The following is a 27,551-nucleotide window of genomic DNA, read 5'->3' on the forward strand; positions in this document are numbered from 1 at the left end:
GCTGAACCCCAATGGAGACCCTGAGGAGCACACCTGGTGCCCAGCCTTCCCTGGCATTCCCTCTGCTCCTACCCACAGATTATTCCCGTTGAATTCCGGGGCTGAGAGTTAAGTTTTCCAGCCCACTACCATTCCAGCAGTGGGCAGGCGTCTGGAAGGGAAAGGAAGCTGCCACCATGTCTCAAGTGCTCCACCACCTCCTCACGTAGGTGCTGCAAATAGTCCATGGACAGTAAGAACAAGACACCACTGCCTACACGTATGTCACTTGGGTACCACCGGGCATCTGCCAGGGAAATCCTCAACAGGGCACCCCAATCTAAGGAAAAAGGTGCATTTAGTCTCCTACTTAAAATAAAGGGCAGAAGATCACTCATGCAACCCAAGTTCTGGTGTTTCTCCTCTTCCCTGATCTGTCACTTCAATAAGGTTTCAGCGCAGGTTTTAAGGGTGACTCGTCCAGCCAGATAATGCTCCAGCAGCAGCCCAAGGGCTCTTGCCCAGGCTTAGCGGAGCAGGGACTTCATTCCCTTCTACCTCCTCTGCTCCGCTGCGTGGTCGTCAGGAGCCTCAGCCCTCCCTCCTCTCGCCCAGGCTGTCCCAGCTCTTCAGCGCAGTGCCCAGTGCAACCCCATCCAGCCAGACAAGTCCCTTTGGGCACCAGCGGTCTCTCCAGGGCAAAAAAAGCACATCTAGGGGACAGCTTTTGAGCCAAGCAGGGTCACAGGCAAAGTATCCAGGAGCCCCAGCCAGAAGTTTTCAGCCAAAACCTTCCTGCGTAGTGAGGAGACAACTGCTTTCTCTGTCTCCCTTCGCTCCTTGCTCCAGGCAGACATTAGAGGGTGACAAAACCCCACCATCCTTTTGGGAAAATCCCCATCGACCTGCCTTCAGCTGCCCTCTTTGGTGACGCTCCGAGCACCGTGCTGCTGGTGGGGGGGGCCGGGCACATGTCCCAGGGGGAGCAGCCAAGGTCCCAGTAGACATCAGCCCCCGGCTGCAGGCTCAGAGAGGACGCCACCTACAAATATCTCAACAAAGCAAAGGGGCCCACGGCTCTCGCCTCTCTCGGGGTGGGCGAGCAGCAAGCGGGGCCGGAGCGAGGGCGAGCAGAAGGCTGGAGTTTGTAAAGTGGCGTCCAGCTGTCATCGCTGGCATTTGTCAAATGAAGTGACCACTCTCGGGACAGGTACTATTTCAAAAGTGGACATCACTTTAAAAAAGTGCTAATGTACGAGGCTGTCAGGTCCCGGCCTCAGGAGCAAGATCGGTTCTCTGATGTTTAGGGGAAAGATAAGGCGACGGCGCAATCGCCGGCCGCGGCCGCTCCCCGGGAGGGACGGCAGCCTGGGCTATTTCTGCGAGTCACTCAGCAGAGCACGCACAGACCTGGGCTTCCAGAAATGTTTGATCAACAGCCTCCTCCTCCTCCTATTGCTGCTTACAAACGAGTCGCCCTGTGCTGGGAGCTCCAGCCCGCTCAGCTCAACGCTGCTGGTCCCCAGCGTCTCCCAAAGCCTTCCCCTTCCATCCGCACCCCACGTGCCGGGCTGTGCAGCGCATCACGGAGCCCGGGCGGGCAAGGTTGGGGGCAACAAACCCTCAGTTGAAAGCAGAGAGATGAAGCGCACAGCAAAAACTTTACAGAGTTGAAACTTCATGTATTTCAAGTCACTCTCCAAGAATTCTGCAACGGAGGTCTTACTTTTATAGAGCGGGCAGTAGCTTCTACTTTACTGCACCTAACTCCAAGTGCTCTGCTCACCAAAGGCTGCTTTATCTGAAGCATTTGAGAACTTTCCCCAAAACCAATATCCCTCTTGAGGCCAGGAGGGAAGGTACAAGCCTTTACCCCAGTGTCCATCACCCCCTGTCCCCGGCCAGGCCACAAGGCACCCAGTGACCAGAGCCGGACCCGCACCAGGTTCATTTGAGCCCTCACCTCTCCTTATTTAACACCACTCCAGCAGAGGAGTTGCTTCACCTCTCACTTCTACAGTAAGGTCACCTGAAAGCTGTCGAGCTGTTGCACTTTGGGAAAAAGAGGAAAGAAAAAAAAACAACAAACAAAACCAAACCCCAGAACTCAGCGCATCCGTTTTTCCTTCCTTTCACTTCTAGAGACAGCCAAGCGCCAAGCCAGATGCTCTCAGGAGTTTCAGAGATTATCCACCAGGTTTACTCCCTTAGCTCCAAAACTGCCCCAGCCAGAATGGGAGCTCTTCCCTTCAAAAAGCATAGAACGGCCTCTGTCTGATGACGGGACTCAGCACAACCATCATCTCTAGAGGTTGGGGGGAGATTTAATCCTGCCCCTCGATGCCCCAGGGCTCCACGCCCCGGGTGCGTCCTACACCATTGTGTCTGCACAGCAGGACACCCCCTCCAAACACCGCTCCCTGAGCGCCAGCGGCACCCAGAGCAGAACAGTTACGCCCCCCAAAATAGCATAAACAAGCAAATAACACCTTCTCACCCTACACACCCACCTCCCCGCGTGAAAACACTCCACCTACCTTGCAGAAAACACACCTCGCCACCACCCAAACACCACCAACATCGGTACAACCGTTGTGGTGCTGGGGCTTCTATGGCATTTGCCACCCCAAGGAGGGGAAGTCCTGCCCTTTCTCTAATTACCAGCAGGTTGTTCAGCTAATTAGCTTGCTTTCCTTCACTCCTGGGGCTTTACCAGCTGTGCTGCCAAGGACATCCCCTTCCTTGCTAAAATCAGGGTGGAGGTCGTCTTACTTGTGTCTCTGCTGCGTGAAGCTCTACAGCTGGTCCGCGGTGCGTGGTTGGAAGCAAAATGGTACTTTAAAAATATTTCCTTAACTGATGTGGTATTTATCATATATATTATAGTATATTACACTTTAATACCACAGACAAATGAAAAGCCAAAGGACCAAAGTGATGCTGCAGAAACACAGAGGGCACCTTACTTCTTCTGCAGCCTTTTGATTGTTGATTGTTTTTTGCAAGTGATCATTTTAGGGAAATTTAGCGGGGGGAAAAAAAATCCATTCCAAGTCAGAACACTTTTTTAAATTCCTATCCATGGATAAGGAAAGATATCTATTTATTTATAGTAGAAACACAGCCGTTTATTCCTTATTAATATCCGGAGATGACGATGGGAGGACAGAGCTCGGTGTTGAGTTGTAGAGAAAAGTGAATTAATAAAGCGTCCCCGATAGCAAGCCCAGAAAAACTGCCCGAGCCCTTCATCGGGGTGCCGAGCGGCGCAGCCGGCGCTGCGAGCTCACCGTGCGCCGGCCGTGGAAGGGTCTGCGTTTCTGCAAGGAAAAGTGAAAGACGACTCAAAAGCTGAAGCCCTGCAAATTCCAGCGAGAAACGAGGCATGCATATTTAAGTGAGGGTGATTAACCGCTGGCACAGCCCACTGTGGGAAGTGATGGATTTGCCATCTCTGGATGTCTTCAAACCGCAGCTGGATGCTCCCCGGGAGCCCCATGCTGAAACCCAGCCCAGGGGCTGGATGTGACCTTCCCTGGCACCGCGATTGCTACCGTTCACCTTACAGCCCCCAAAACACCACTGCCGGGATGCGTATGAGCTCCTGATTATTCAATACACGAATGCATAATCATCGGGGGCAGGTTTCTCAACGAGAACCACCAGTGACACAGGCTGGGTGGGCATCGTAGCAGGTTAGGAAAAGAAACACAGATTTAGGGACCCAATTTCTCCTCCCAGCTCTGCCTCCGACCCGCTCTGCGACTTTCTCAGAGTTATTTCACCCCTCTGTGCTTTTGGCTGCCAGTTCTTCCTCCTTGCTGTGAGTATTTAGGGCAGGAACGCCTTGCGCGATGGGTTGTATCGTGCTCAGTGTGATGGGTCGGTTTGATTTTAGGGCTCCGAGACGTTGTTTATACAAGTATTTTCAAGGTATACGTGCGTTTTGGTGGGGATAAGAAGCCTGGAGGTATTTCATTGCCAGTAGGCTTCATGAATGCATTGACTGTCGACAAAAACCCTTAAAAGTCTTTCACGCAAAAACTTATTTTCACGGGGAACAAAAGTAGGAAATTACATTAAAAAAAGGTTTAAAGGATAGAGGACTTTGAAGAAGGAAGTGGATCCGTGAACAGACTATAGGAGAAAGCAGACCTCTGTATCAACGTATGAACAGTTTCAAGTGTTTGTTATCAAGGGTCGAGCATGAATTTTTAAGCTAACATCCTCTGGGAGAGGGACGAGTTCATTCAGGGCCAAGCAGCCCAAAGGGGGAGGTTGCCATTACTGAGACATCTCCAGAGGGTGGAAAATCAGGAATGATCAACCACAACGGCACTGCAGGCAGAAAAGAAACAGAAAGGGGGGGAAAAACCATCTCACCAAGGAGCTGGGCTGCATCTGCGGGCTTGAATCAAACAGAAACGTCACGTATTTCACAGTGATTTTAATGGAAATTGTTAAAATTAGATGTCATATGGAAGGAAAAGTTTTAACCAGCTGAACTGGGAGCGAGGAGATGTCAAAGCAGAAATGCAAGACCCTTTTTTTCTTTTTTAACAATCCCATGGGCGGGCTACTGGATGAGTTTTGGCTTCAAGCCACGGGAAACGGTTGATGCATCGACCCAGGGGTCTGTCAGCCCAGGCAGGTTCTTACACAGCGTCTCCCCGGCCGCTTTTTCCAGCTTGGGCTTCCAAAGTTTGTAGACTTTACTGGAGTAGTTGGCAGGGAGAAGGCGGTGGTCTACAAAAGGCCCACGGTACGGTTTGCGATGCGTTTTCACAGTGTTTTCAAACACAGAGAGGCCAAAAAGCAGTTTGTTTGTTTGTTTTTAAAAGACATCTTCATCTGGGCACTGAAACAGAAGCGCCCCAGGTCGGGCGCTTGTGCTGACCTGTGTCATGACTCGGGCCCTTTCCAGGACCAGAATTTCAGAGCTGAGCTGAGCATCAGCTCGTTTTGGTGTCACTGCTCTCTCCTCTCCTCGGAAGGGTCAGCCCGGTGTCTCTGCCAGCCCTGAGGAGGAGGAGGAAACCCACCACCTCTCATCGCATCTCCCTGTTCAACCCCCCTGGGGGTGCCGTCCCCCCTCCCGTGCCACCGTCCCTCCTCGGACCACTTCCACTCCGCTCTGTTTCCAAACCCACATCTTTATTATTTTAATTTTTTTTTTTTTTTTTTTTTTGGCAATGCTGCAGGGAAATATCAGAGGCACCCATGTGGCCTCCCCTGGCTCAGAAAGGAGGTACCGGCTGTGGAAGAAACACCCCATTATTTAGCGGCTGTCAAGGATAAGTTAAATAACCCCGGGATGGGGAAGGCTGGGCTTTGTGTGCGTATGAGCGGGAGAGGCAGAAAGCATCTTCCCCGAGGCAGACGAGGAAAGCAGAACCCGCGAACCGAATCCACCGCGCCAGGCTGCCCGGCGGGACGCCGGGTTTCGAAGAATGAAAAGAAGCCGGGGATGTCCTGGCAGACGCCGGGGCAGGGCTACGGGCAGACGAGCTCTGCCCATTCATCAGGGCCCGTCAGGCTCCCCGAGCCGGCCGCGGGATAAATCAAACCGCAAGAAGGAGAAAGGGGGGGGGAAAAAGTGTCCGAGGGGGAGGTGGGGGAAGGCTGCGAGCCAGGGGGAGAAGAGGGAACGAAAAGGCAGCGCGAGGGAGAGGAAAAACTAGATCAAAGGCAGAAATTCATCAGAGATAACGGAATTATTTATTTTTCCTGCTGCTAGTGGGGATTTTTTTTTTTTTTTTTTTTTTTTTTTTTTTGGTTCCCCCTTTGAGGCCCCCCAGGCCTTCTGGGCTCCTACGTCTCCAGCCAGTCTGTTATTCTCAGGCGTCCCATCACCCCACCCCAGCCACAAAAGCAACATGTTCACTTCATCACACGGCTCTGCTCTGCACGGCCAGACCTTTTGATCTCCCTCTCTCCAGTGTTTATGTGTGACAGTGCAAGAAATGTATTTACAGTACACGGGGCTCTGTTAGACACTGCCTGCCTTCATTTGAACATTAATATTGGGAGCAGGGGAGGGCGGGGGGAGAGCAGCTCTCCTTTAATTCACCCATCATTTATTAAAATGTTTATTTGGAAATCCGCAGGCCCATTTATCTGGTTATTACTCAGAGCAGGATCAAATAATAACTCAGGTTCTCTTGTGTCACACAAGACAACCCAAATATACGCTGGCTGAGGTCTCTCAATGGCCCGCGTATCCATCCTCACGCCTGGCGCTCAGCCTGCTGTAGGGCCCTGGGTGGGCTCCCTGGACCTGTAACGCAGCTTTTCATCTCTTGGTTCACGGGCTCAGATCCAGCCTGAGCCAGTTGCTACTGCTGGTCGGTGCCCCCAAAAGCCCCCCGATAGCAGTGGGTGCCTGGTGGGGCAAGGACTCCTCTGCTTAGAGCTTTTCCCCGCCACCAAGTGACTCACACTCTGCTTCTAAAACTGTCTCCTTCCATCTTCGTCGCCTCCCCCAGGAGCGGGTGGGTGGCTGCAGGAGGACCAAACCATGGAGGCCCACGTCAGCACAGCTGGTTCACTATTGCGTGTTGAGAGCGGCTGGAGAACGTGGAGTCACCTCGAAGCTTCTGTTCTCAGAGCCTGAGACCAGGAGAACAACCTTAATTCTGGGATGAATCTTGTATTTCTGGAGAGGAAGATAGTCAATGGCCACCGAGCACCGGTGGCCTCCTTCCTGTCTGCCCCACCACCTCCTTCCAGCATTCCCTTCCCTTTCTCATACTTTTTACAACCACGTGATGAATGATGAGGTTTTGAAAAGCGCTAATTTCCAGCTCCCAACTGCTCTAGACCGACCTGTAAGGCCACATTTGGGTGGTTTAAGTGCCCCTGGCACATGTCTCCCGCTGGCCAGCTGTTGGTCTTCAGAGGCTAAGAAAACATTGAGGCCACTTTCAAGGGGAACTTGGTGCTGAAGAAGTTTTGACCAAAGGGTATTTGACGATGACACAGCAGCAGTCACTTGCCAAAGGGAAGAGGAATGTGGCCCATTTCACATGGCAATGGTGGGCTGAAGACAACATAGTTGGTCAGGTAGCACTTCCCAGGCAGGTCCAGAAGAGAGGCTGGAGGTGCCAATATACAAAACACTTTGGAGAACATCAATGCTTGAGGAAAGGAATAATTACAGAAACTGGCTGGTGCAAGGAAAAGTAAGTTCAATAGATGGGATCAGACACACGCAGGCTCTGTGCTTCGTGCCCCTAGCTCCATGCGCTTCACACCAACACTGCTGCATTACTCTTGGCTACAAAGGATGAACAACCACCAAACACCAGTTTTCTGCAGTGCTTGACATCGTGAAGTGCCTTCCATCAGCAGCTGCTTGCAAATTTTGTTTTAAAACTGTGCTGTGTTCCAGAAGATGCTGTAGCAGCCATCATCTCAAACCCAGCTTGCTTGGGATCGCCAAGTAAGTGCCAAGATTAGCATTGGGAATGAGGAATGTGGAAAAAAGGAGTGACAACATACTTGGCCAGCGCATTGGGCGACAACATGAGCATCTCCCAGGCTCCGCTACAGCACAAGCAAGTGTTGTAAAGATGCAAAGGTACTAGCCTGCGCTCCAAGAGCCTCCGCGATTGACCTGCCTCCTGACAACACAGCTCCACCGTGGCCCCACTGCCACACGCAGCCTCTCTGGGGTCCCCAGTGGTGTTATAAGGTGGTATTTAACCAGGAGATCCCAGCGCAGAGTGCTCCCAATGGGAACCTCAGAGCACCCTGGGTGCTCAGACAGCCACGGGACCCTCACCGCACGCTCACCAGCAACATCACCCCGTCCCCCATCTCCAAAGCCAACGGGGCAAAGCCTGCAGGGATTTGGGCTCGCCCCATCCTGGAGTGAGAAGTCTTAAAATAAGCAGGGCTGGAAGCTGGCACCGTCACACACGGCGCGGTGAGTCCTGCCCTACCTCCGAGTGGGGACTGCCCTTAGGAAACGTCCCATCCGCCGGTAGCATCCTGCCGCTGACCCAGAGACGGCACCGGCGCTCATCGGGCGGTTACAAACGTTCATTTTTAATGCCTGCTTTCTCTACATGTGGATTTAAGGTGCATACGATAAGGTGTCATAAAAATATCTGACAAGAGAGGAAACACTGAGCTGCTGCACGCGTATTCTTCTGACACTATTTGCAGAGTTGTCTCGGTGAAAGCCTGGGGTTCTGTAACAGAAGCCACCGGCGGCAGGAGCACAGCGCCCTGTCACCTCCCGGGGGGGGACACGGTGCCTCATAACCCTGGGCTGGGGCATCAGGCCCAGAAAATACCGACCAGTTCCCAGCTGCAGGTATGTCGGGCTGCAATCACACCGATAAAAACGGCATTTGGAAAAAAAAAGATTTTTTTTTTGAAACGATATAAATAGGGGGGAATTTTGCTTAAAAAAAAAAAAAAGGCATATTCACATTTTCAGGGAATTTCTGGTTTTCAGTTCAGCAGAATTTTTCATTCTGAAAGGGGATTTGTTTTTGCTATTTATACAGATGTGCACGGAGAGAAAAAGCAGTTTCAGTTTCAAGCATCTGCTACAAAAGCATATAGACGTTATACGTAAATGCAGTGGTTTGACTCTACATAAAATGATCCAAGTGCCTTCCCCCTTCCCTGCCTTACGCCTGGTGAAAAGAAGTTCACGTTTTGGCCTCCCCACTTCATTTACGGTCATTTAATTTCTTCCAACCTACTCTTTTCCACGGAGCAACCATTCATTTTGGAGTCCTCACTACTGAAATCCTGCAACGCTTTTAATCCTTCTGGCACGCGCAAAACTCCCCGATAGCCCCGATACAGAGACCTCACAAAATAAAACTTAATAATTATTAACTGCTTGGAAAAGGTTTCTTTGGGGTTTGGTTTTTTTGTTGTTTTTTTTTTTTTTTTTTTTTTTTAATTTTACCTTCCCTTTCGGTCCTAACTCTGCAAGAACGGGTGAGTCACGGCTTTGAAATCTGCGCTGGATGCCAGCTGAAAACAGAGGCTTTACACGATCAAATTGACAGATGATTCAAAGGCGGCCCTGCTACGCACAGACCCATCCATATTCCGAGTTAAAAGAAATATTGCGTTTTTAAGGGTAAAGAAACATATTTAAGAGATAAAGGAAAAGAAAAGTTTGCTGGTCATCAATTATAATAATAAAACAGAGGTGGTGGGGGGGGAGAAATTCACTTTAAAGACACGTTAAAGCCCCCTAATCTTCAAAGAGATAAAGGAGGGCGGCTGCCCTTGAGCGAACCACTCCGGCAGGAGGCAGCCGCGGTCCCGGCGCTCGAGGGAGCTCGGGGAGGCAAATCCGGCCACAAAGCGTGCTCGGGATAAACTTGAACTGAGTGGAGTCCAGTTCAGCGGCTAATAGGAAAGGAAGAAAAAGGGGATGGAAGGATACGGCGGATCCAGTGGCGGGTGGTGGCTGCAGGGCTGTTGGGAGAGCCCTGGGCTTTGGGGTGGCACCAGGGGACACAAAGGGAAACCTCATTGTGTTCTTCTCCCTCCAAGCCCTGGCTCCTCCTGCCAAGCGTATGCACAGTTTGAGTTCAAAACAGCTTAGAAGACAAAAAGTCATGACTGCCAATGACCAGTTGCGGTTGGATCTGCAGGAACTTCCACAGCTCTCTGAAGTCAATGGTCTCCAGCTGAGTTCAGATTAAACCCTCGGGGCATTTCATTGCCTGGGGGTGACAGTCAAGGGGTGGATGAAAGATGAACTGAGGTGGTACTTGCCTTATGCTTCTGAGCGCAAAAGGGGCGTGCAAAGACCATAAAGACCAGAGTCATGTCATAGGTGGGAAGAGAATTACCACATCCTTAGATCCTGTGATCACTGTTAAAGTCCAAGCCTGGACTCTTTGCACAGGGTTACTTATAGAAGATGCAGCATGATGGAGAGCGGTAGGCAGATTTCCTCCCTTTACAAATTTTGTAGCTTGGATTCAGACAGAGGATGCTTCAAATTCCATGCTCTAAGCAGCCCTCCACAAAGCTTTCAGCTTGCCTGTCCAAGCAGCACGTACAAATGAGGAGGCCCCGTCTACAAATTGCATTTCATAGTCCACCTGGTGGAAGAGACTTTTGTGCAACTTTCGTTTCCCATGACAAAGCCAAGCACTTTCTTTTTAGACAATTTGAAAAAGCAAAATTCAAAAATCCAGGAAAATCAACAAGATGAACAGTGACAAGGCCAGGTGGGCTGGGTTCCTCTGCTGGAAAGGTGACGTGCGTTACCGCCCTTGGAAAGAAGTCAACCACCTGGTGAAGCAAAAACGAGACCACGAGCACTGCCAAGTTTCGTGCACTAGTAAAACTATGGAAGCACAGAGATTTGGGTTCATCTGCTTAGCGTTTGCTGGCTGGGGCAAAAGGGTCATGACAGAAGGATCCTAGAGCTTGGTGAACGGAGTGTCCCACTCTGAGCCAAACAGCAAGAGTCATCAAAGGGAAAAGAGGACCACCAAGAAATGAAAACCTGGATTCAGCAAAGGGAGGTCATGCTATTTGGAGAGCGCTGCTGAGTCATGGGGTGGAGGGAGCTCAGCACATCAAGGTACTCACTCCTCCCAGTAACCTCAGAGGGGCTGCCTGGACACAGAGTGATCAAGAAAATGGGAATTTGCTGCAGCATGCCTGAATCAGGGATAATGCATTGTAGGCTGCATTATTAGGTTATTAATACTAATACAGAAATGCTCCCCATCCATCCACCAAGCTAGATTGTGTCCCATTAACCGCTCGTCAGGTTTTCCAGAGTATCTTTCCTCAGTCAGAGGAAAATAGGACCAGCTCCACCACGAGCCATCCAGGCCGAGGTTAAAGCTTGGAGAAAACCACACTGAAGTTCACTCTGGTTCCTGCAGCTCTGGCAGGTTCAGACCACGAAGCCCATTTTATACAGATGAGCTCAAGTAAGGATGTGAGAGCAAAGCTGGAAAAAACCCCACTAAGGACAGGTGATGGGTGACCCACCACAAGGTGTGGAGGAACCCCAACTCATCCAAGCGAGGTATAAATAAGCTAGTCAGAGCGCGGAAATAGCTGGACACTTGCAGGTTTGGCCAATTCACTTTGCTCCTTAAGCATGTCGTGTGGAGACCAACGCCAAGGAGCAGAAGACTGCAGGTGTCCAAGCTTTGGAGAACCCCTCCATGCAGCGAGGTCCCATCCTGCCCCATGTCCCAAAAGATGCCCACGCCTCTTATCTAAGCCCTAGTGTTCACTCAGCTTGCGATGTGCCCGTCCCTCACCCTCTTGGGCCCTTGAGGTTTTAAAAAGTTGTTTCCAACCTCAGAGCCCACTGGTGTAGAGAGTTTATCATGAAGCTCAACACCAGAATTTTTCTTCAGCTTGGAAGCCAAAACTAACATAAACAGCCGGCTCCTCATTCATTATTCTAATTCCGCCATAAAACATGCCAAAGCCGGTTCTGACTGAGGTTTTAGCTGATTTACTGCCTTTTCAACAGGCAGTGTCTAATGAATTGGGTAAGCTCGCCGTTCAGATTTATACCAGAAGAGCAGCTGTAAGGAGCTCGCCATCAGTGCGGCCTCTCCTGGCTGGCGTCGCTGTGCCGAGAGCAGCGGAAATGCTGCTCGCCTGCCGAAAAGGGACATTTTCAAGAATTTCCTATTTCCCACCACAAGGAAGGGGCCACCTCCAAAATTTTTCTGAGAAAAAGAGAAAGGTGAAGGAAGAGCGGAGGAGATTCGGACCATCCCCTGGCTTGGGCTGAAGAGTTTGCTTCTAGATGCAAACTCATCCAAGCTCATCCAAGCTTGGCCCACTGGCAGCTCATCCAAGACACCGTGTGCAGGACAGGAGGCTCTGGCACAAATCACACCCCGCTGAGAAGGACACACCATCAAGCAGTACATGGTGGGTCCTGGCACCACATCAGGGGTCTTGCAATGGTGGATGGGCAAGGAGGTCCAACACCTCTGGTGTCACTGGCAGCCTTGCCTTGTGCTTCTGACTTCTGCAGAGAGCTGAAGCCAACGCTCCCAGCCTGGATGTACTTGCATAAAGCCATTGTTTTTCCCGGATCCCCTTTTTTTCTGCCTTACTAATGGAGGCGACCATTCCCAGCTTCAGCTTTGGCAGGCGCCACATGTAGCTATTGAGAAGTTTCATCCGACCAAGAAACTCCAACGCGTCTTTTATCAAAAATATTCCCAGCCAGGTCTGCTGCCAGTTGCTCCACAATCCCCTTGCAAGACCTGCTCCAGCGGGTAGGATGGCAATGCCCCCTGTTAGTACGTATCACAGCCTGGTTTGCCCCCAGGTCCCCCCACCAGAACCCCTCTGAGAAATGGTGCTGGCTTTGAATGATCCCAGCTAGGTTAATCACATTCAAATATAAAACGGGTGCCATTTCTAAAATTTTTCTATATCAGGTTAAAAAAAATCCACAACTGTTTCCAGGAGAGGCTGGTGCGTGGAAAGAGGAGGAGTTCAGCTAAAACATTAACCCTTTGATATCCCACAGCAGGTATTTTGGAGTTCCTTGAGGAATCCTTTTTTCACTTGAGATGCTTCTGTTTTAACCACAGCCAAGCTCACACATAAAGACTCCTGAGCAGCATTTTCCAAGTAACATAGCATTAATGAATCCAGCAGCTTTGCAAGGGTACCAATCAGTTATTCTGCTCCCTAGGCTGCAAGAGGGAAGGATGAAACAAGCCAAAAAAAACCACTCCGAGGTACAAACATCATTTTCTCCCTAGGCAGGGTAGAGCAAATGAGAGCAGCCATTATCTTCACCAGGGAGGGCTTCCAAGTTAGCAGTAAGATGCATTGCTGCACCCAAAATGGCTCACGTGGTGTGAGGTCTTCCACTCAGGCTCTGGGCCATGCTTGCCAACGCCAGGGCTTCACTAATGCCAGGAGTGAAATCTCCAGAGATGGACACACAGACACCCACCTGTGTATCCCTCCTCTGGGAGCCCTGGGAGAGGGGGGAATGCTATTCCTCATCATTAGGCTGATGCACGCTCATGATCTTGGGTTGCAGGGAGCTCTTGGTCTGATGCCTTGCTCCGTAGCTCACTCCTGTCTCTGCAGGGATGCGCTGAAGGCCTGCCAGTTGGGCATCTTCAAAACCCCCTGGGGCAAGATGCAAAGGGGAAGGAGCCAGACCAGGACAAGGGAGGGCCGTGGCTTCCCATCTCCTGAGCCTGAAGGACTTTCTTTGATCCTCTCTCCTTGCCCAGCAGCAACGGCTGGGGGATGTCTTGGGAGCACAGGCCAAGAGCAGACAGACTGTCAATGAATCCAGTAGGTCCCAGACCCAGCAGAGCATGGTTCAAAGCACGGTGCAGTGATTTCTCATTGCTCTATCAGCCACAAGCAGCCCTGACACCAGCCAGATGCTTTTCCTTCCTCGAGCCAAGACAGCTGAGTGAGCCATGGTGCTGGGGAGCTCAGGAGTTGGATAAGCCCCTGCTGAAGCCGCTGGTGATGAAGCTATTCAAGCAATGCTTCTAGCAGGACAACAAGGTGACTCTCATTCAGAGCATCCCTGGAAGGCTTTTAAGCCATGCTGTGCACCACAGCCTGTCTTCCTCACCTGCAAAGCACCTGAGGCCTCGGCACCACGCTGTGCTGGAGACCGTCTGCCATGGCTTGTTCCTGCTTTGTTTTCTCCTGAAGGCACCAGAAGAAACAGTGCTGCAGACGTGTGCAGGGGACGCAACCTGGATTTCACATCAGAGTTGAGAGGCAAGAGATTTTCGGTCCTTCAGCTTGCTTTGGCCCAAGGGAAAACACATTTCCCCTCACTCTATGGGCTGGACCCTTTAACAGCACAGACACTTTCACATTTCTTATTCCTCCTGCAAGACCGGTCTGATTTATGGTTGGCTACATAACACTAAGACCAGGAATTTGGGTCCTTCTTTGCTCACCAGAGTACTGGAAGATGTAGTTTTCTCCAAGTGTCTCCAGGCTGCTTGGCAGGAGATGCAAAGAGGAGGAGGAAAGCAAAGCATTACCTAGATGCCAAGGTTCTTCTGGCTTGCCAAAAATGAGACGTAAAACCAGTTCAAGCCTTGGAGTGAGGAGCTGCTGCGGATTCAGCTGTGTAAGTCAAAGACGTGACCACCCTCTGTCCCCTTCTTGCAGGGACCACACGTCTGCATGGTGGTTCTCAAGGGCTCTCCAGTTGCCCAAGGCTCTTGCACACCAACAAGAGCAGGAGGAAAGCCTGTGAAACCCCTTCCTTCATCCTCCAGTCCAGTGCCAAGCACTGCTGCTTTCCTGCAGCCAGAGAGGGTCACTGCTCACTTGGCTGTCACGCACCCCCAAAATCACATCCAGCTCCTCCCCTATCCTCAAACAGCTTTAGGGTACCTTGCCTTACTGATCTGCCCACCTATCCATCCTTTCCCTAATAAAATTATCTGGGGACAATTCCCTGCGTGTCTCTGGCAGCAATGGGGCATGTTAGACAAATATTTGCATTTTTTGATAGCTTAGGTGGGAGCGCACATCTCTCCGCCAGGAAGGGGCCGTTCTCCTGCGTCGCTTGCACCATGCAAAAACCAGTTGCTTGCCCTCGGCCCCTCCAGGACAGGGACGCGCCCTGGGTTTTCTCGGCCTTCTTTCCTTATCTGAGATGCAAGTTGCCAGCAGCTCAGCATCGCGATCCCCCAGGAGCTCGGGGAGGGCTGCGAGCCCTGTCTGCTCACGTCACCCCGGCTCCGCCGGCACACCGCGTCTGCGTTATACCAGCCACAGCAGCTCGGCCAGGGGAATCAGCTTCTTCAGCCAGCAGCGCGGATCAAAACCCCTCCATCCCCGGACTTTTGCTGTAGATACAGGGAGGGGGGGAAAAAGGTATCGCAGTGCATTCATTAACCAGGTGACATTCAAATCCAGCAGCCTCCCCCACCTTCCCCTAGGCACAACCGCTGCGATTTAAATTACATGGAGGGGTAGGATTTAGTGGGCTGCTGGGAGTGGACTTGGCGCACAGATTCCCATATCTGGAAGAGGTCTGTCCTTTGTGTATTGTGTTATGAGACAAAGGCGGAAGAAAACACCTGGAACATTGAGGCCGAGGTGGGGGGAAGAGACTTTGCCACGGCTGCTTAGGAGATTTGGGCCAGATTTGTAAAGGTCCTTGGAGATAAGCCACCTCTGCCAGCGGGACCCCCGCACCATGACTTGGAGCAGTAACCTGATGCCCAGAGACCTGGGTCGGGGCTTGCTCCGGATGGTCAGAAACCCCGGATCAACCTCCCCTGAACACATGGGGAGCAGCTCTGCCTTACGTTTGCCGCAGGGCTGCCGCGTCCCGGAGGCACCAACCTGCTCCATATGTCAAGCAGAGCCAACCTCTGCCTGCGATGTGTTGGATTTGCTGCGTACACGCAGACAGGACCACCTCCTTCCCCATGTGTTGACAGCACTGTGCTCAAGCACCTAAAGATATATAAAAATGTGCCTGGTGGGACGGAGCGCGGGGCCGAGCCGAGCGTCTGACTCCCGCTGAACTCGCAGCCCTGCACCTTGCAGACCTGCTTCCTCCACATCTCAGCCAGTACTTCATCCTCCAAAAACCATGGCACCCTCTTTGGCCAGGATAGGAAACTCTAGCAGTGAGCTCTAACGAGCCTTCAGCTCCGCTCTACCCGCGGGACGCTACGCAAATACCTTTTGCAGGCAAGAAGATGGATGTAACAGCCGAGGGAGGAGAGGAAACGCAGATAAACCTAGCCCTTCATGGGAAATCCCCCGTGGCAGGCGTGAAGAGAGGGTGAGAGGTTCCTCGGACACCGATAACGATCTCCCCACCCTCCCGACCCTGCTGTGTTGCACATGCGAAAGCAGAAAGTTGGAGGGCGGGTTGGATTTACGATGCAAAGACACCGAGCGCCAGGGCAGGGTGTCCCCCCCGTGTCCTTCCCCCACATGTTGCCCCCCCCTGCAGCATCACTGCCGGGTACCCCGGGACCGATGGCAATCGGGGGGCTCTGAACAACGAGCTACGGAGCATGCGCTTCGCCGCGCGAGACATAGCACCTCCCTTCCTACCGGGAGGGAAGGGAAAACCCCATAAATAAATGGCGATAGCAAAGATATTACAGGTCCTCCCAGAAAGTGCCTGGAAGCCGCCTCGGAGGCGAGGCGAGGGGTGGGGGGGAGGAAGGGAGGCTGACTGACAGCCTGATTTAAGACCTGCCTGAAAAGCAAACAAAAGCAATTGAAAACTGCATCATCTAGGAAAACTTAGTAGGTTGTATTTTCACAAGTGAGGACTGATGGTAAGACCAGCTTAATCCCCCAGCGGACTTTCCACACCTCCGCACGCCGGCTGACGGGGCCAGCTGTTTTGTCTTGCAGCTGATTGCTGAAATAACATTGCCGGGCTGGCGCGATTGAAACAGGATGGGCTGGGAGGGAACGGCCGGCGGCGGAGGCAGCCGGCGTTAAAAGAAATGTGCTTGGTTTCCAAGTCCCCGGCCCCCCCCCGGCCCTTTCTCCGACCAGCCCTCGGTCCCCCGTAAGGGCCAAGGGCACCTCTTGGCCTTCGCAGTGATGAGCAACGATGCTCCAAGCGTTCAAGCCTGGGCACGGTCTCCGCTCACAACCAACCGGAAGAAAACCCCAGGAGAAGCTTTCCCGGGTGTTTTCAGCTGATTTGGGGTGAAGAGGAAACGCAGTTGAGAGGCAGAAACATAACTCATGGCCTTATCCGTCCTTGGCGGGGGGGACCAAGCTGGGGACCCAGCGAGCTGAATGTGAGCTGCAACACGACGCTTTGGCCACCAGAGCATCTGACTGACGGCGGAGACGGCGCTTTACACAAACAAGTTTTAAAAGGTTACACCATGTGCGTGCAAACAAAAAAAAAAAAAACCCAACCCAAGCCCTTCTGAAGCTTCCCAATTTCTATTTGCTTTCGGTTTGAACAAAACCACAGAGTTCCCTTGTGCTAATTGCAGAATCCCCAAAAATTCCAGAAAAGGAGAGCGAAAGACACCCCCTTGCCCAAAGCAGGTGACATTCAGTGCCCTCGATTCCCTCTTATCCCCTTCCCAATGTCATTCCTGAAATTATGAACCAGAATGACATTTTCTTTCCCAACATCAAACTTACTAACAGAGAGAAAAAACCGCATGTTTTAACCAGTTCAACACATCTCCTGTCCGGATCAGACGTGCAAGCAGCAAATGTATGAGCCCCCGTTACTGAATCCTAAAACGTTTTGTCTGCACGTGGTTTAAAAATCTATGCTTGATGGTTAAGGAACAAAAGGCAGGGTAAACATACTCTTACATCCGTTCCTTTCAAAGTCAGCTATTTTAACCTACAAGCTGCAAGACTATTATATATATGTATGAGTATAGACAGATAATTAAATGAATATGGGAGGTGGTTCACCTGGGATATTTGAACATTTCGGGCTGACAGCCTAACAAGTTCCTGCAAGGTAATAAGCCCGAGTCTGGCATCTGGGAGCTCAGGGGATGTCCCTGCGATTAAAAGCAGCTGAGGCATCTCTTGGTAGCTGAGCCTTAATGATGAGGCTGTGAAGTTAACTCCGGCAGCGTAAGCCAGTGGGTCAGAGAAATCATTTAAAGAATACTTTACATTTGCAACAGGTAAGGAACACGCGTGCAGCCGGTGATGTCCGCACGGCTGACGGGTGGTAACCCCACCAGGAGACAGGGCTGATCCCCACCAGGCAACAGCCCACGACGCTCCGGAGGATGGAGCAGGTCCGTCTGCCCGGGAACGCTGTTGGCAGGAGCACCCAGCGCTCTTCCAGATCGGAGGATTCGGATAAGGCGCACCATCTCTGCACCCCAGGTACTGCCACGACAAACCCCCTGCCCCAAACATCTGGAATCCAGACCAGAGCGAATTTACTCCTTTCCTTCTCTGAGAGAGAAGATGAATGAACCTGCCCAGCCGACCTGAGATTGTTCAAAGGGACAGATGATATATCAAGGTCTCTCCCTGCCTCTCCACGCTGTGTGTAGGACCTGGACTCGAGGCAATCCGTCCTCTGCTCGGTCCCCGGCAAGCGGCAGCGCAAGGAGAGCATCCCCTGCTTCCTGCTCTCCGGGGAAAAACCCCCTTCAGTCTCCACTGGAGCAGGAGGAGGCTGCTGCTCCTTCCGTGACACAAATTAGCGGCACAAAAAGCAGATTTGCAGAAGCCACAATATTTTGCAGAAACGCTGGTGAAGTTTTCGCCTGGAGAAATTTATTTGTTTCCTTCAAATAACAGCAAAATGCTTTAGTTCAGGCAGCCTTTCTCTTTGCCCCTGCTGTTTCATTTCCCTTCCTTATGACTTCTTAGGCTGAATTACCCTTTTCACTGACAATTAGGTTGGCAAAGCAGCTATTCAGGAGCTTATATTTTAACTTACGAAAATGTGTCATTAAAACCCAGCCCACCGAATATTCCGATGTTCTCAAAGCAGGAAGTTTTTTCGAAATTCAATTGCGTGGTAACGTTTGACCTCTTAAATTCCTCTCCATTTTTGCAAAGAGCCCAGATCTCAGGACGAAGCAGCTCAGCCCTCCTTAGCTAAACCAACGCCGTCCCTTCCTCACGCGCTCAGGTCTCTGTGCGACCAGCAGCAGAAAGGGTTGGGCAGTTTTGAGCTTCTGAAGGTTAAAGCCAGGAGTGAGGCAAGCAAGGCCATAAACCACCGACAAGGACGAGTTACAAAGGGGACGCTAACCACCATGAAATCCAAGTCTTGGTCTCAAAGCTGGGTCGCCCTTCTTCAACCTGAACTTCTAGTTCCAAAACCCAGGTCTGCTCCCAAATACGCTCAGTCCTGCTGAATCCATCAAGCCCGACCCATCAAATGCCTTGCTTTTCCCATCCTGACAAGTTAAAAAAAGGGATGGAAATATTTATTCCACCTCTATAGGCTGGGTTTTATTTCTATCTTTAAGGGCATGTCTCTGGAACTCCATCTCCAACTCCTCCTTAATCCAAATTAAATAAATTAACCCAGGACTATTTCCACAAGTTAAAATTTCTCAAGGACTTTGCAACTCTGGTAAAACAAGGCAAGTGTAAGGAACAAGTCAGGAAAGCGTGAGGCGGAGCGCAGAGCTTCAAATACCTGTTTACTGCAGTTACGAATTCATCCGGGATGCAAGCGGATGCTCTCGAGGTGGGACGAACTCAGGGCTTTGGGTTTCTGTAAACATCTGTACTCCCTGCGAAAAAACAGAGGTGGGCTATTTCAGACGGACACATCATGCTAACTGTAAAAATCTTCATTCGTCTGCTTAGGAGCAAAATCCGTTTGGATATTTTAGGGATGAGGGAGAGCTCCAGTTCCACCCCAACGCACACCCCGTGGGTTTGGGTGGTTCTCGCTGCACTGGACGGGGCACTGCGAGTGGTTTGGGTGGATGCTGTGAATGCAGGAGGGAGACCACAACGTCAGCTGGGGGGGGCAGAAACGCTTGTAAACATGAGGCGAGGAGCATGGGGAGGTGTTTAGAGCATCGCTGCTAAAATGCAGACGCATCGCCTTTGCTTGGGAAGGGATGGGACGGGAGCTGAGGTCCTGGAGTCCCTGGCAGAGCCGTGGCTGCAAAGGGCTTCAGGTGGGAGCTGAGGAAAGCCCTGGAGAAGCCATCCACTGCCCCAGGGCTGGGCTGATGGGCCACAAGGACGCTTTGACAAGTCAAGGGGAAACCTGCATCTCCCCAGTCACTGGCGCATCTCACCCGAACCTCTCTGCTCCGTCTCTTCTTGCCAAAGACCTCGTGCTGCCCACTCATTCCAGCACGTCCCCGGGACCAGCAGCTCACCCCGAGCAGAGCTGGATTGAACCCTCTTCTCAGCCCCTCCTCGTCTCTGAGCAAGCTCAAAATCCAAACGCAGAGCAAACGTTTTGCGACTAGAGCTTCCAAACCCTCCTCTCCCTCGCTCCGGGTCTCGCCGGCTGGGCCCGGCTCCAAGCCTGATGCATCTCCTCCAAGCCGTGAGCATCTCAAACGCGCGACCCCAGCAACCTCCCCAGTTCCAGCCTCTCTCCACCCAATTTCCCAGCGGATGGCGGTGGGGGGGGGTGGAACAGCGAAGCATCACAAAGCCCCAGAGCGATGGGCTTCGCTGCACTTTAGCTGTGAATGGAGAGAACAGAAAAGCAACTGCCTCGAGAAGCAATTGCTTCCACAACCCTCACCTTAGACATCTGCCTGAAAAATGGAAAACGAGGAGGAAAAAAAGGATTTTAAAAAAAAAAAAAAAAAAAAAAGCCAGCCCAAAGGCCTCACATCTCATTGATTTCCTGATGGAGACGGCTGTTTTATCGCTTGCTATTTATTGAGCGTACCTGCGCGGGAGAGCAGCCGTGTTTCTGCTCCCCAGCGGTTGCTCCCCGGCTCCCCCCTCCCAGCCCTCGGCGAGGACGATGGCCCCATCCCGCTTCCAGTCGTGATGTTGGCAGCCCCCAGCCCTGATGGAGAGAGATGAGAGCGTTCATGCCGTTAATTCTGCTTTTCCCTGGCTGTTCACACGTGGTCCTGCCCCGCTCCAGAGCTGAACGCCAAAATAGGCTGATTTCTACTTAAGAGGGTCGGCTTTCCCTAAGCTACGTCACATATCCATTGAAAACTGACGATTTCTCATTCAGAAACCTAAAATTGCACTCATTTGCAGCTTTCCAATCAAAGAAAAAAAAAAGAAGCAGAAATTTTCCTCTGTGGTGGAGATGGGGAGAAAGGGATGTTTTTCCCCCGGCAGCTGGAGCTGCGACACATCTGTTCCTGTTTTCCCCGACACGGGGAATGCCCTGGTGGAGCTGTTATTTGCTGTCCCTTGGCTCCCAGTGCCACCAAGGGGACAGCAATAACCAGCAGGTCCCCAGCCACCGGCAAGAGCGCTTCTGACACAGCTCTTTAAGGGAATACCCACACGGCCACCGCCTGCTCTCTCTCCAATTTACTTCCATCAAACATCCTGCCTCCCCAAAACTCATGCTAGTAAACCCTTAAAATGAATTTTCAGCTGGGTTGTTCCCCGGGGAGCGCACCACCGCATAAGACAGGGTGGGATTTGGGCTGAATTCATCCCATATCAGCTACTGAAGCCATTTAGACATGGCCAAGGCGCGCCAGACTCCAGCCCCGCAGCAGAGGGGCACAAAAAAACGTCCTCTGTATGACGTGTGCATGGGGAATTATTTTCCACTCCCCATCCTTTCCCTAGAGCAGCTATAAGCTGTTTCAGCACCCCCCCCAAAAAAAAAAAAAACCAAAAAAACCCACCCAGCAAAATTAATTACAATCACTGCTATCAGCTTGTTCAATCTGTTTTGCCACCCTGCGGTCTGTGTTACGTGGGTCGGTGTCTGCTCCCCACCATCCCTCTCCACCTCCAGAGCACCAGCAATTTCCCTGGCATTCCAGTAAATGGATTTACTGGCCGTGTCCCAGTGCGCAGCCTGGCGCAGCAGAAGGAGCCGACGCTCCGGCGTCCCACCACGAGCAGCGATCGATGCCGTCTGCTTTAAGGGTTCAGCGAGAAACCTTTTGTTTGGGCTCGCGGGCCATCTCCCCCTCCAAGCAGGCATTTCTCCGAGCGGCGCGGGGAAGAGCCGACTGCAGCACTTCAAAAGAAAAGTTCACGCATGGGTAAAGGTCCTTTAAAATGGGATTAAAAATTCACATTTTTGCCCCATATTTTTTTGACGTTTCTAATCAAACCTATCCTGAGACAGATATAAGAACGGGTTTAGCTCCCTATTTTTTCACTGATAAGACCGTCAGTCACGGGAAGCCTTTGGTGGGTGTTTCTAATGAGCATTTTTTTAAATTCCTAAAAAACCTCAAACCTTTGTCTGGAACATTTAGCTAAAGTCAAAAGGTCCCATTGAAAACTTCAAGTTCCAAGCTTTTCACTAAAAAAAAAAAAAAAGAAATAATAACAAATTGTCTCCATAACATTTCAATTGCTGCATTTTCACCAGTTTTGCCTGAAGTCTGGCTATGCCAATATTTCTCCCCTCCACCAAAGTCGTAAGCCAAAACCTGGCCAGGTTTAGCACCCCAAAAACTCCACAGCTGGCTACGATGCCCAGAAGCTCCACGGGGTCCTCTTTGCCTTCTTGCCCCATCCTCCCGAGGGAAGCGAAGCCCAGCGTTACGCTGCCCTTTAAATCCATTATTTCCAGCGTGGGGCAGGGTCGCCGGAGGGGGTGTCCCGAGGGATTTTGTGCTCAGCAGCAGGTAGGTGGCCTTTGATCCCACATACCGCTCAGGACAGAAGGGCCGATGGATAAGACTCTGCGGAGACGGGCACCGCAGCCATCCCTCCCTTCCTAATTCCCTTCTGAAGTGCTGGAGCCACTGTCACCTCTCATTAAAAGAAGCGAACGCCCATGTTTTAATTTCTAACCCGAACGAACTGGATAATAACATTAATCCCGGCAGGGGGTGGCAAGAGAAGGCACTTCCTCGCCTCAAATGTTTGGACAAAAAATTTGCTCTCATTAGGACAGAAGTCCAGGAGATGTCGTCTTTGTAGGGCTGGCGGGACGGCGCACGACGGGGCTTTGTTGCGTCTCCTCCGAGAGCACCCAGGCTGTAATTGGGGCCAGGCAATGGTCAGGGGAGTGGAGAGAGAGACAAAAAGGGAAAAGAAAGCTTCAGATCTCCCGATGCTGCCCAAACATCTCCTCTGTAAATCCATGTTCTGCTGCAAAAGTTGCTACTGGGCAGCTGGCTCTCCACGCTCCCCAAAATTGGGAGCAACACGGTGAGCATCAGGCCATGGATCTCCTTAGTGGTAAAGGCAGGGCCAAATCCTGCCTAGTGCTCAGGCTGAGGGATGATACCCACTGCTCTGGGAGAAGTCTTTGAGGTCACACCAGGAAAGCCCAGTACTGAGGGTAAAGAGAGTAATTCAGTTAAAAAGATCTAAGCTGGAAGGGGAGACCCATGGGAGAGACCCAGAGCTGTCCGTGGGTCCTTTTTACCAAAAAGCGGGGAGAAAAGGGGGAGAAAAAGAGGGGAGAAAAGCACCTAAGCTGAACACACTATGTTCCTATTTCTCCTTGGACGCATTTTCATTTTTCCCCATCATTTTCAGGAGAACTTTTCCTTAAATTATTTATGTTTGCCTCTGAGTTTCTCTCTGTTATACAGGTGACAAAGATGCTGCAAAGCCAGCCAAGAGCACAGCTCTGCTGCTGGGGGATTCCCAGTCTCAAGGGACACTAAGAGGTGAGAAAAAGCTCCCTTTTCCACAGCAGCAGATATATTTCCGTAGCTGGCTACATTCCCCAGGGAAAGGAGCTTGACCTGCAAGTTACCTGCTACCGAGTTCAAGGATCACAACATCTCTCCAAAGTCACACCAAGGTCCAGACCAGGAGCACCCGCAGCTGAAAGAAGGGATGTGATGGGACACACGGGAGGGTCAACCCTCCAAAATCAGGGTTGCTACAGCCCACGGTCTCCAGGTATCGCACAGGATGCAGACAGCTGATAACAAGGCATAGCATTGACCAGACATTGCCATTACCTGGAGCTGATACCATGAACAGAACATCTTTTACACCGTCACCACTAACCGTAGGATGCTCTGCTAAATCCAGCAACCCAAACCTTCCTCCTGGCTCTGCTATACTTGGAAAAGGAGCACGAAGAAGCAAGAGCTGATGTGAAAAGAGCAAAGAACCAGCGAAGAACTGTCCAAATCAAGCAGAAAGTGACGGAAGCGCCAACAAACACGGAAAAATAACCACTGCGCACCTTTCCTCCACCGGGAAGCACATTGTCAGCTAAAGAGATGCAAGTTTGGTTCAGCCTCGGGCAAGTGGGGGAAATTAAAAGAAAGTGTTCAATTAATTCTTCATTTATGGCCAAGTACGCAGTATATTGCTTCCCTTGTTCCCTTAATCACCCACTGTCAGTATGTTTAGAAACAGGTTGGAAATTAGTGTTCTTCCTCTGAGTGGCTGTCAGAAAAGATAAGGGCTTTCTTTGGAGGGTGACTTTTTCATTACTGTGTTATCACTACGGCTATACAAAACCACAAAGCTGCCCTAGATACACACATTTCTAGAGGCTGTGGAGTCAGATGCAACTAAGTACAGCCTTGGGCTAATGAAGATTTGGGAACGGAGAGGTTCCCACCCATTGCTGCAATGACAGCACAGCTCAGAACCGCGAAGCTAGCAGTGGGACTGGTGCTTAGTGCATTGGAAAAGGACAAAACAAAGCGGGAATGGAGGAATTCACCTGACCTTATGGAGATCTCCACACGTTAGCTCCTCCAAGGAGAGAAAGAGGCACTTCCAGAAGGTGAGAGACCTTATCCTGCTCTGGGTTTTTAAACCCATGCCCTTGAAGAGCTTGGCTCACCAAACTCCACTAAGGTTTCAGGTCAAAGGACCTTGTGGACCAAGGCCAATGCTGCTGTGATTGACTGCAAATAGTGGAGAGACTGGGAGAGGTGACTGCAGTCAGACACTTTGGTGAAGACTATATTCATTACCAAGTTCAAGCTAGAGCTGGCTCATTCGAGGCACACCTTTCTTTAGCACGAGGCTTTTGCATAGAACTAACACATAAATATTTCGCTTATTAAAGCTTGTTTTCCAAGTAAAGAAATAGAGCGGTGCCATTTCGTGAGGCTATTTATTTGTTTTCAATAGGAATTTGGAAAAGCAAAAAAGAAATCAATCACATCCCAAGTGTTCCCTTTCAGCTTGAACCGGTTTTTAAGGCTTCTACATACAAAAAGAGAGGTTATTCGTTCACTCTTTAGTCTTCTACAGAGATTCTCCCCCAGGTGAAACCAGGCACTTTAAAAATAAAAAACACATGCTTTAACTCTCAGAAATCTGGTTAACAACCAGCCCCCTCCAGATCTCTTGAGGGTAACTTGATGGGACAAACCTTGACTGTGATGGGACAAATGACAATTGTCATGTTATTTTTCAGAAAGCTTCTTTTACCATCAAGATCAAGCAGAGCCTCAGGAAACAGGATACAACCTTCGCTCAACCCTGAGTTTTCTCCAAGCAAGTGCCCTCCCCTCGCCCATCCCCGCTTCCAGTTTTACAAAAAAAAAAAAAAAAAACCCACAAAAAAACCAAAAACCAACAGCAAATTGAGCACTGGTGAAAACCGAGTACAACGTTGGTGGTGCAGCACCTTGCCAGGGCAATTAGACTGGGAAACTGCAAAATTAGACTGGGAAATTGCGACTCATTGAATTAACAAGCCAAGATGCAAGCAAGTACCAGCAGCAGCGCATAAACCCCCCATTTATTCAGGGTACGGCACAGGAAAGCACACAGTACTGTACATCCAAGAGGGTTTAATGGAGACATTGACTTCCCACAGTCCCTCCCACCATCCATCCTGGCCAGCACAGACCACATGCCCCGTTTAGTCCTAGAGGAGCTGGGTATGATCCACACCGAGGGAAGCGTTGAGGTGGCCCCTAAGTCTTGGCTTCCTCTTCAGCCCTCCCTCCTCGCAAGCGCTGGCCAAGTTCTCTCCCTACAACTTGGCTTCCTTGTCAGTAAAATGAGGGTAAAGAATGATTTTTGCCTTTCCTTCTGAGGGGTTGAGATAATTCAATTTAAGAAAACGACGGGGAGGGGGGGGAAAGCATTTTTGAGTACCGAGTGGAACTAGAAAGCCATGGATCAAAAGCAGTTGGTCAAAGAGTTATTGATGGAGGCCTTCCTTCCAAAACCACATTTGGATCGAAATCAGAACATTTTGCAAGAACTTGTTGATTTCTACGAAATTTCTGAGGAGGGTCAAAGCGTTTGCCTTAACTTTCCAGAGGCAGTGCTGGAAGGTTTAATTCGATTTTGGACATTATTTTGTTGGAGCAGTTTGTTTAAAATACGTTAAGATATTTAATGACATATTATTACATATTCGGTGTCATGATGTATTTTATGATGTTAAATTTAAAATATGTATACTAAAGCCCAAACAAAATAGTTTCTCATATTAAAACGTCAGATTTTTATTTAAACAAATGGATTTTAAAAAAAAAAACAAACATGGTCAGGAAGCATTTGAGACTTCCAACAAACTTGTTTGCTTTTGTTCAACTTTACTGCATGAAAAATGACGGCTTCTAATTACTTTTCAGAATATGAAAATTTCATTTTGTTGTTTTCAAACTAGAAAATGCAATTCTCAAGCAGTTCTCAAGGTACTGGAATTTCTCAGACTTTTTTCCTTTAAGAAGGAAAGGGGGAAGAAGAGACGCCCATTTCCATCGACGTTTTTGAGTTATCAGTTAAGCAAAAACTTGGGGCAGTTGCTAGAAAAGACTCAGCTTTTGGCAAGCCCAGAAAATGGAACTGGCGACAAGCATTTTTCTTAAAGAGCCAAAAATTTGCAAGTTTACCCTGGATCCTACGGAATACCAAAGACATTTTACCTTTCTGGGGTGGTAGACAGTACAGGTCCTCAATCAGCAACAGCTTTACCTGGCAACTCCACTCATCACCTGTTGGAAGGAAAAAGAATAAATCCTGCGTGTTTTTCTTAAGTTTGGGAAAAAGAAAAAGAGGAAGAGGAGGAAAGAAGTACCCTTGTGCTGTAGCTTCTCAGCCGCTTCTCATGTTAAGGACTCTTTCTGTGGGAGCTGATAGGCAGAAGGCAGGTGACAGTCGTCAACTATCTGCTAAGAACTATCTCCAGGGCTGCAGACAACCCACTTGGTGGCTTGGCAAGCGTGGAGTTACAGCTTGCACATGGGGGAAAACGGGTATTAATATCACATGTGTGGTGGGTGAAAGCCCTCCCACAAACCTCTGGCTGCAAGATCACGGGGCTGTTTTCAATCCCTTATCTAATGCAAATGAAGCTGAGGAAGAGAGAGAAAAAACTGTAACAACTATGCCCTTGTCCTAGCAGGAGTGACCTGCTCATGGGTAAGATTTCACAGAAATTAAAGGCAAACTTCGCTCCTAAACACTGCCCCAAAATGCACAGTATTGCTATAGAATCACAGGATATATCAGTTCAGAAGGAACCTTGGGAGGTCTCTAGTCCAACCTCCTGCTCAAAGTAAGGTCGGAATTCAGACTGGATTGCTTAGGGCTTTGTCCAGTCAGCCCTTGAACACCTCCAAGGATGGAGATTCCTGACCTTCCTCTGTCCGGTAAGAAGCTACAAAAAACCTCTCCCTTCCTCCACACGGTCATATTAGTAAATGGTTTTCTGTCCTAATATTTCTTTTTTTCTTGGTGCTTTCTTTGGTCTGGTTAGGATTGTCAGATCCCAAGACCACCAAGTACTACGCAACACCACGCTCTCCATCTCTTCCTTGGGACGGAGAGTGGATCTGACAACAGCACTCTACTTTCACCCAGTCTAGGGAGCTCCAGTTTTTCCCAGCTGATGATTCAGCCACCAAGCAAAACAAAGGACATAATGCAATGGTGCAGTCACCCCTCATCTTCTGCCAACATCGCTATTAAGTCAGTTCACATGATGCGTCTCTCGTCCAGAGCACATAGTGAAGTTTTTATTGGCATGAATCTGGTCTGCCTGCATTACTCACCCACGAGCAGAGCTACGAGGCATT

This window comes from Rissa tridactyla, chromosome 13, assembly GCF_028500815.1.
Source record: "Rissa tridactyla isolate bRisTri1 chromosome 13, bRisTri1.patW.cur.20221130, whole genome shotgun sequence".
Lineage (NCBI taxonomy): Eukaryota > Metazoa > Chordata > Aves > Charadriiformes > Laridae > Rissa > Rissa tridactyla.